Here is a 9,931-nt window from a genome sequence, read left to right as displayed (position 1 = left end):
ACACGCCCGCGTTAACTTGAGGTGGGGTACCCCCAGTCACAATGAGGAGCATTGAAGTCCCCAGCCACAAGTATGGGACAGGCTGCGTTCGAACGGCGCAAAGAGGATAGCCAGCCCAATCGTAGCCGAGGTGCACATCCGCTGTGTGGGCGCACATAGCACGACACAAGAATCACAGCGCACCGGGGCCGTTGCACCTTAACCGCCACCACTTCTTGCCATGCCGTGCGCCACGTGTGTAAGGGGATCGGAGTTTGTGGCAAAGACGCAAGTACATAAATGGCAGCTTTGCCTGTCGTAGAGCTGGTGGGGCCGCAGCGACGATGAGGTATGGATGGATTAGCGTAAGCGGTGAAATTGGGAAGACGAGGCAGGCAATTGGTCTCTTGTAAGAGGAAAGCGCAAGCACTAAGTTTGCCCAGGCGAAGACGTTCCCGAAGCTCTCCAATTTTTGTTGTGAGCCCGCGACAGTTCCACTGCACTAAGTATTGTGGTTCAGGCATAATGGAGTTGGGATGCTAACACCGACACCAATTGCTGTAGCTGCTGCACCACAAAGTGTAGTATGTCTTGGTGGTTAAGGGCAGAGGAGACTGGCTTTGCCGTGGTCAGGCTGGAGGGCGAGAAACGGGTCTGATTGGAATGACCTTGTTGTGGAGGCTACTGGCGTTGCGGGCGACGAATTAGCCGAGCACGGCGCTGGGTGAGCTTCGTGACCTCAGCTTGCAGGAGGGCCAACTGATGGTCTACCTCAACCAGCTCGTCCATATCCAGAGATTCCTTTTCACTGTGACCTTGCTTATTCCGCTGGCGGCGGTAGCGGTGGAGCACGTCGCGGTACGTGGGTCGGGACAACGTTGTAGTGAGAGATTGGGCGCTCTCCGGAGGATCCACATTGTCTTCCTCCATTGTGTCCTGCTCCTCATCCTCCAAGCAATCAAAACGGTTAAACGTAGGAATTCCGCTGGGACCAGACTGGCGCCGCCACGCCTTTCGCTTAGCACGAATAGCTTTGCATTTAGTGGGACATTTTTTATCCGTAATCGCATGGTCATCTGTACGGCACAGACCACACCGAAACTCGGTCTGCGGCGATGCAGCCGACTGCGTAGCTGTTGGCTCTGATGCATCGGTAGCCGGTGGTTCTGGTGTAGGGAATGGGCACGACTTGCTCATGTGTCCCTGACGAAAGCACCGATAACAGTGCACCACTCCGGCTTTGTATGGACGTGGGCGAAGTACGCACCCGTTGTACAGGAAACGGTCTGGTGGCTCCAGCGGGACTCGTAGAGTGACAAGGCACGTACGGCCGGAGCCCATGTACCGCACAAGGAGCACCTGGTGGGTGGCGCACCGGATGCCAGACCGGAGGTCTTCTGGATTTTCTCCTGGGTCCACGCCGGAAACGACATAGCGCCTGATGTCAGTTCCTGATAGCAGGGACGCTTGTATAGACAGGCTCTTTTCAGGGGTGAGAGGAATACAATCCAGGGAGCACAATCGCTGGACAGCCTCAAGAGATGGCAACCATACTGATATTGAGTTGGTGCGATTGTGGTACGCGTAGCCGGTAAAAGCAGATGTTCCTACCCCAAGAGAAATCCCAACAGACATTCAGGCTGTTGGACCGACAGCCAATCCGGAAATTCGGCATATCGGTCTGTCGGTCTGATGGCAGCCTGTTGGCTTGATGGCAGTCTGTCGGTCTGATGGCAGTCTGTTGGTCTGATGGCAGTCTGTCGGTCTGATGGCAGTCTGTCGGTCTGAATGCAGTCTGTCGGTCTGAATGCAGTCTGTTGGTCTGAATGCAGTCTGTTGGTGAAGCTATAGGTCCAATGACGAGATTGACTTAGGACACATGCTGTGAGGTGTGGTACTGGTTTACAAGTTTGGCAAGTATGTAGGCCTTTTAGCAAAATAAAAATAGAGAAGTTTATTTTGTGCTGCTCACTCATTTATTTGCGCTGCATGTCGCCGTGCTTTTGCGAAAGGTGCTTTCGCACCACCTTTAGCCTGGCTTCAGTGGGCTCCGCAGACGCAGCCTGGCCACATAGATCTGAAAAAGAGCTGTAGATAGAGAGAATTAAGGGTTCAATGACCTTGTGAACAAAAGACCATGTGGTAAAAGGGTAACAAATATTGCCAAACAGGTTGCCAGTAAAAAGCAACACTTTGGGGAATAAACTAATACCCTGTAGCATTTTTTCTTGCAAGCTAACCCATGCTGGGCCCGCAGCAAACCATTATTCATGAATGGCATTCAGGCACAATAGAGAGTTTTAGCAGTCCGTCGTTCCGTTGGTTACGTTGTTACAGGGTTGCCGGAACCGGTCTGCGCCTGCGCGCGCGGAAGGGCGAGGAGGCGCGGACATGGCGAAGGCAGGCGTGCGGAACTTGATTGATTGATTGATTGTAGGGTTTAACGCGACGACGCAACGCAGGCGATGAGGCGCGCCGTAGTGGAGGGCTCCGGATTAATTTTGACCACCTGGGGATCTTTAACGTGCGCCAAAATCTCGTACACACGGGCGTTTTTGCTTTTCTCCTCCATCAGAAAAGCGGCCGGCGTGCGGAACTAATCCCCCTACTGTGAAGAATGCCTAAGTGCCCAGACGGGTCCCGGTAAACACGCTAGCTACGTACGTGACGGAACGGACGGACTGCTAAAACTCTCATATGTGAGACCATTTATTGTGCCAGAAGTTTCATATTAGGGGATGCTTGCTTTTGCTAAATTATGAGTTAGCTATGAGTTCTGATGCCAGATATCACATGCAATACCTTTCAGGGATGTGACCTTCTCTGGTGTCAGGGCTGGTTTGGGCTTCGTTTTTGCATGGCCCTTGTTCACTTCGTTCCGGTGCTACATTAATCTTCTGTGCAGATTGCCTGTTTCGCCAATGTACACTGATTTGCATTCGGCGCACGGAATCTAATAAACAACACCTGGAAGCTTGAAGCGTGAGAGGGGGTCTTTCACGCTGACAATGTCAGAACGTAGCTTGCTAGTGGACACGTGCACGATGTGCACACTGTGTTTCTTGAAAATGCGTGCAAAAGCTTGATTGATGTGTAGGACGAGAATTGCAGCACGTTTTGACACAGGCCTTGTGGACGCTTCTGCCTGCTAATGTCAATGCGGATTCCTGCTAGTCGCCCTCTTAGCTTCTTTTTGAATACAATGCTTTAGGCAGCCACAAGGACTGCATCCAAACGTGCAGTAATTACCTACGTCCCACACATCAGTGAAACTCTCGCACGCATTTTCAAGAAACGCAGTGCATACATTGTGCATGTGCCCACTAGCAAGCTGCGTTCTGACATTGTCAGCGTGAAGGACCCCCTCTCACGCTCCAAGCTTCCGGGTGTTGTTTATTAGATTCCATGCGCTGAATTCAAATCAGTGTACATTGGCGAAACAGGTAATCTGCACAGAAGATTAACGCAGCACTGGAACGAAGTGAACAAGGGCCACGCAAAAACAAGTGCACTGGCAGAGCACCGTGAGAGGACGGGACACGTGGTCGACTGGAACAAGGCGAAATTACTAACTGAGTGCAATCTATCTTCTCGATTACTGCTCGAGTCCCTCATCGTTCAGACGACGCCCAACATTATCAATATAATGGATGGCAATCCGCACCATATCTATGCAAACTCATTGCACTGCGTAATGCCAAATATATAGCTTCGTTTTCCACGACACATGCTCACCGTGAACAAGCACCAAACCGTTAAATGAGTTTTCTGACTTGGTCAGTGACCTACGTTTCATCATTGCAATAATGCTTTTACCTGCCTACACGGCATTTTGTCAAACACTGGACTACACTACATGAGCCATTGCCGTTCTTAACCTGCACCAGAGTATATAACCTTTCACTACTGCTATGAGATAGACCCATAAACGCACTTCAATATGGCCTTTATATTTAGCTCTTGGAAACATGCATAATTTCACCTTTATGTTGCACCTGCTACAGCAGCAGGTAATATTCCAAAAACATGAAGAAAGAAAAAAACGGTGGTTTAACACGCCAAAGCTACACTCGGGATATGGGGAGCACTGTAGGGGAAGGCTTCGCATTAATTTTGACCACCTGGGTATTTTTGTGCGGACCAAAATCTCAAAACACGGGCGTCTTAACGTGTTGCCTCCATCTGAAAAGCGGCAACACCAAGCGGTATCTAACCAACATTCGCCTCCACAGGACACCACCCTAGCCACTGCAGTCAGTTAAACATATGAAATAAAGCGAGCTTTGGAGTGCAAATGAAAATATTAATCACACGTCTTATTTTCCCAATTGATCTACCTTTTGAAATCCACCATGCAACCCCCCTCCCCTACCGGCCTACCAAAATACCTTTGTCTCAAGAGGTAATCAGGCTGTTGTTAATGAAGTAAGTATTTACAATTCGAGACTTGCCACCGTTAAAGTCATGCACTTTGTTTTAGAGATAAGCGACATTAGCCATTTGCAGCACCAGGAGTTAAAATTGTGTTAAGATCAGATTGAAAGCATTGACGGTAGTAGTTGAAAGAAATTGTGTGATAAATTACAACATCATCTGCAAATAGACCTACACGGGAGGATATGCAACATGGAAGATAGACAGGACCAAGCAACCTGCCTGGGGGGACAACAAAGTGGCACGACCAAAAGTATACAGTTATTAGGAGAAGTAAACTGCATTTGAGAAGAATGAAAATCTTTCGCTCAAGTGAGGACATTAGGGTGAAGTTTGAAAAGTAGTTTGTGGTGTGCAATGCGATTGAATGCTTTACAAAAATCGAGAAAAACTACCGCAGTTTGTAAGCCTGCGTCAATGGATCAATGTCGATCGTGAACAAATCCTGAAAGTTGTGTTTCTCAAGTAGCCCTTGTGAAAACCGTGGTGATATTCGAATGTGATATTGTGATTTTATAAATAATTAGCCACCTGAGAGTGGATGAAACGCTCCCCGACCTTGCATAAAGTGCTTGTTAGGGAAATTTAATGGTGAAGTACAGTCTCCAGATTTAAAGATTGGTGCTACCTCGACTATCTTCCAATTATTGAGAATAGTGCCTGTCATGAGAGACTGCGAAAAAAGCGCTGTCGGAATTCTACAGACTGCGGGATGTACTTTTCGGTATAGTATGATTAATACCAGTATGATCTGAAGTAGATAAAATTGTTAGCTTACTTAAAATGGAAAGTAGTTCCACACCAGTTTTTGTTGCAAGTTCAAAACCATATCGAAAGATCCTAAATGTTTGCTTGGCTTGATTACATACGAATACTTGCTTCAAAGTCAGTCCAATTTCTCTTTTTGCCCTTTAGTCATCGGCCCCAGATTCTCTTCAATATCTCTGCTAAGCAATGACACACTCCAAACGCACAACACTGCTTCATGAAAATGTTTCAAATAATCAGAGGCCACAGCACTGCTAACAGGTATACATCATGGCAGGTTCCACAACATGCAATAACTAACCTGAAAGTACATAATCGGTGGGTGCACTGGTATGGCAGCAGTGCCTGGACCGATGTGTCGAGCAAATGCGCTGACTTCTGAACGGGTGGTCCAAGCGGCCAGATGATGGATGAAGGAATGATCATTCCTGGCGGCAAAGCGTACAGAGCCCCAACGAAAGGCCAGGCAGTACTTGGGTACAGCAGGTGCAGTGTCGGTTGGCCAAGGGAGGCCCTGGCAAAGCTTTTGAAACTGGATTGGAAGGCAGCCGACCCAGGACAGCCAGCAGCAGCACCTGCAGGTGCATAATCTGAGTGTGCTGACACTTGTTGAAATACAAGAGCACACACAAAGCACGAATGCTTACATCAAGTAGATTTTTAATCGCTTAAAGACAGTAACCTCCAAGGCACTAATAAGAACAATCCCGGAACACCCCAAGTGAAATTTAGGTCACAGTAACAATGTATTTAATAGACCCGCAGGTCCTGTGAGTGGGGTATGCATGATATATGCAAAGCTCACTGCTGAGCTAATTTGCATGGAACGCATGCTAGCAGCTAATCTGCATCCCTTGCTTTCAATAGGTTCTGGTGTGTGATAGCTGAGGCTCCTCCATTTCAATGTCTGACTTGTATCTGCACGTTCAATTCTCAAATATAAATCGAGTTGAGTGAGTGCCTACAGCTTTCTTGTTAGTCTCTGTATGGCCTGCGGTTTTGCGAAAATGAGAACTTGCGAATTCGCTCAATTTTCTGCACTAATTTAAAAAATAAATATGCCTCTGATATCAAGCCCCAGACTTCCCGAGAGCTACTCTGACGGAATCGGCAGGCGTTGTGAAATCTCCCCCATTACCCCGAGACAAATCTCTCCCACTACCCCGAGACTATGCTAGCTCCCTGCGAGGCCACATGCGCGCATTTCACCTTCAATTTGCACGTATGTGAATTCTATACCTCTATGAACTCTCAGACGGGCGTCGTCATATTCGTGCCGGACTCGTGAAGCTCGGCAACTTCAGGCGTCGTGAAATCGCCGCACTCGCTCGCTGGCGCGCGGCCCGAACTCTCACCGTTTCCTGCCCTTGCATACTATTTTCTCTCACTTGCACTTTGTAAATTCTCATCTGTTTAACTACACCTCCTGCGTCCTCATCTCTTGCCTGCTTTTCTTCCAGCACAACTCCGCCAGCACCCGGTCGACGCGTACGCTGTCGGGGTGCGTTGGCGAGCGATTTCACGACGCTGTGGCCGAGCGTCACGAGAACAGCACGCATATCGCGGCCCGAAGACCGCAAGGTCGCAACGGCGGCAGCCGGTCTCGCGAGCGCAATAGCTGCGAAGCGCAGTGCACGGAATTCGGGTAGGGGGGGGGCGACTTCACACCACCTACGAGACGCCAGCCAAAGAATCAAGTGTACGCTTTCTTTTTTTTTTTTTTAGCAGCCGTGTACTACAGCGCGAGCATCGTAGCCAAGGTCTAGCTTCAGCGTAAATTGATGTTGACTTCTGCGGAAACGGTGGACTGGGCGCGAAACAAGTATGCTAAATCACCTAGGCTCTCAGAGTAAATATGATGGGGGTCTAGTGAACCACTGAGCTCGTTCCAACCAAATACAGAATAATAAAAAATGCGTACTTACCCTAGCAAAAACGATGTTTCCAACGTACAATTCTCCTTCACTGTCGTCTTCATCTCGCGGACACGAACAGGCAGCAGGCTTTGTTCGAACGCAATGTCATCCACTTTTGACGCGCACTATTTTATGCGGCGATGATCGTTCTTCCCGGGTCTCCATGTTCGACACACGCGTAGGTTGGAAGGGTAGACATCACCCATAAAGCTTTTATAACTATGATTTAAGCTTGAAATAGATAAAACTGAACCAGCAACCAAGCACAGTACGCCATGAACAAACACGCAAAAAGTGAGAGTTAGTTGCCAGACTTCAATAGCAGCATCTTTATGTTTGACAGAAATTGTGTTAGTGCTGTAATATTGGTAACTATCTTTCTGATTTCAAAGTCTGAAAGGTGTTTATAACTTGAATTTGAGGTTTTTAAACGCAAAAGTGAATACACATATAGTAACTGGCATATATACTGATATTGTAAAGAAGTTTCGACGTTTGTTTTGGTTTTGTTTTCACGGCAGGCTTCTCAAGGGAGAAGGGGCGAGACAACAAGCTACTTTGGGTTTAGGAAGAGGGTGGTAAATGTCGGCGTGATGGAAAGCAAGCAACAGGCGATTACCCTGGTCTTAAAAAAAAGAGGTAATAAAATCCTCGCCCGAAAAAAAAAAAAAAGCGAGGTTCGACGAGGAATCGAACCATCGACCTTCAAAAGAGTAAGCGGACGCGCTACCACTGAGCTATCTTGACGAGCAGGCGGGGCTCGCCTAAGACAACTGTATATTTACGTAAGTTGTCAACGAATCTTGTCGTTTGTGTCTAGGTTATGCTGCATTTTTGAAATTCTGGCTGTCCTAACGCTTATTTCTCACGCACCGATCTTGCAGACGAGGCCACATTGCTAGCGCTGCAAGCGATTGAGCCAAAGCTCCCTTATTAGACTCAAGAAAAGCTATCGCAGGTCAACCTGACCTTTTCTGCGCAAGCCACGGTAGCCACGAATGAAATGAAATGTGCCGCTAGAATTCTGGCGTTGATAACGCTTGTTTGTCCGGCACCGTCTTGCAGACAAGCAACGTCGCGCTAATACTACAAGCGATGTCACTCCGGGCATGTCAGGCGCATCAAACCCGTTGTGTAAAACGACTGCTAACAGTGCGAAAAACTCTGAATTTGTAACAAGTGGGGATAATGCAAGGCAATATCCCCGGGCGGCCTGCGCAAAAAAGGAAGATAGAACCCCTGCATACACGCCCTCGAAGAAAGCTGTACAGCCGATTCAGTTTGTTCTTGACGAAGAGCAACCGAGGCTGCAAACAAACTATTGTGCTTGCCGTGGTATGAGCCAAAGCATATCTTGACATCGTTATGTTATCGTCCGTCTGACTGTTACTTATTGAAGGGAAAAATCAGAACACAAACGTTGACGTTTAGCGTCTATGCCAGACATAGACGCTGCTGTTTAGGCCCTAAAAACACCTTCAGGGCGTCTGTCGGTTCTGTCTGATGGCGCGCTCGCGCCGCTGATTACCAACAAGGCGTCTGTTGGCGTTCACTGATCGTGTTGGCGAGCCGGTAAACGCCATCACGGTTGAACTCCCTGTCGGAAGACTACGCTGTTGGGACGATAGAGTGCCGACAGAGCTTCTTATTGGCCCCACAAACGCCATCAAGGTTAAGCTCCCTGTTGGAAGACTAGGCTATTGGAACGATAGAGTGCCGACAGAATTTCTTATTGGCCCCACAGGCGTGCTGTCAGCCCAACAGGAAAGTCTTGTTGGACTTTTTGTCCGGGTAGGCAGCTGACGAGCGTCTGTTGCAATGTCTTCGTTGGAAGCGAGGAAATTTTGAAACGCTCCCGAGGCTTAATAGCAACCTTGTACGTCGAGGGGTTCGTAGCCTTACCCGTGGCACCTTGGGAACCACCGGCCGCTCTATGGAGTGGAAGGGCACCCGCTGACGTAGCTTGTTCACCCAACGGTGGGAGTGACGGGTTTGTGGCTGGTGTACACACCCGCTTGGCTGCAGGCGCAGTTGTGTCCACTGTTGGGACTGCGAGTGCTGTTTGGTCCGACAGGCGCTTCGGTAGACTGGACGGGTCAGCCGGAGGTGGTGGGAGCGGTGGCATTTCCTCCATTTGTAGTGAGCCGTCGAGTGCCATGTCAGTAGCGGTGTCTGTAGCAGTGGGCGTCGCCAGCAGATTCGTGGATAGAGCTCCGCCGAGCTTCTCCGACGTGTGCGACATAGCCGCACGGCGCCGAACACGGCAGTGGTACACCGACTGGGCTGCTAGGCCTAGCGACCAGTGAGCTCGATCCAACGCAGCGGACGGCCCCGAGGGGTCATCCTGTTGCTTGCCGACGGACCGTGGAGGGGCCAAGGATGTCGCAGCGTCGATAGAGAGCAGTGGATGCAGTCAACCAATGGAATAATACTTGCTCAGGCGAAAACAACGAGCATAGGAAGAACACGGAGCAACCGCTCCTTCTTCGTCGTCGACACTAGTTTTTCGTCCGCGCTTGCTTCCTTGCTTCAATTTAAATCCGTACTAGCCTTAAGTTTAGAATTTGCGGTTCTACGTTTGGATTTTCTCTTCTCCTGCGTCTTCGCAATTGGGATGTTGCGCATATCAGCGCGCACGGCGTGGCAATAAAGAGATGTCTAATCTTTGAATACACTTATACATTGTATGCCCCTCCACTCTCCAGGTTTCACTTTAGTGGAGATGGCCGGCTTTTTTTTCTTGTAGCTCAACAATGTTGACAGCTATAACGTAGGGCACTAGATTTATAAGTTTGGCAATGTTTTGTAAATATAAACTAGTTGCTCAAGAACTG

General features: G+C 48.9%; 1 long non-coding RNA gene across 1 annotated transcript; it reads right to left on the bottom strand.

Annotated features, from left to right (window-relative positions):
- Nucleotides 1–1,705: 1,705 nt before the first annotated feature.
- Nucleotides 1,706–7,376, bottom strand: LOC144149053 (uncharacterized). Its single transcript, XR_013318150.1, has 3 exons — nt 7,107–7,376; nt 5,483–5,756; nt 1,706–2,067 (listed from the first exon to the last, which is right to left on the bottom strand). It is a non-coding gene; the product is annotated as an uncharacterized LOC144149053 (long non-coding RNA).
- Nucleotides 7,377–9,931: the final 2,555 nt, after the last annotated feature.

The sequence above is a fragment of the Haemaphysalis longicornis genome, unplaced genomic scaffold (genome assembly GCF_048455015.1).
Source record: "Haemaphysalis longicornis isolate Haplotype H1 unplaced genomic scaffold, Haemaphysalis longicornis Haplotype H1 scaffold_8, whole genome shotgun sequence".
In the NCBI taxonomy this organism is placed as follows: Eukaryota; Metazoa; Arthropoda; class Arachnida; order Ixodida; family Ixodidae; genus Haemaphysalis; species Haemaphysalis longicornis.
The sequence above is the reverse complement of the archived record's forward strand: the minus strand, read 5'-3'. Positions and strand labels throughout refer to the sequence as shown.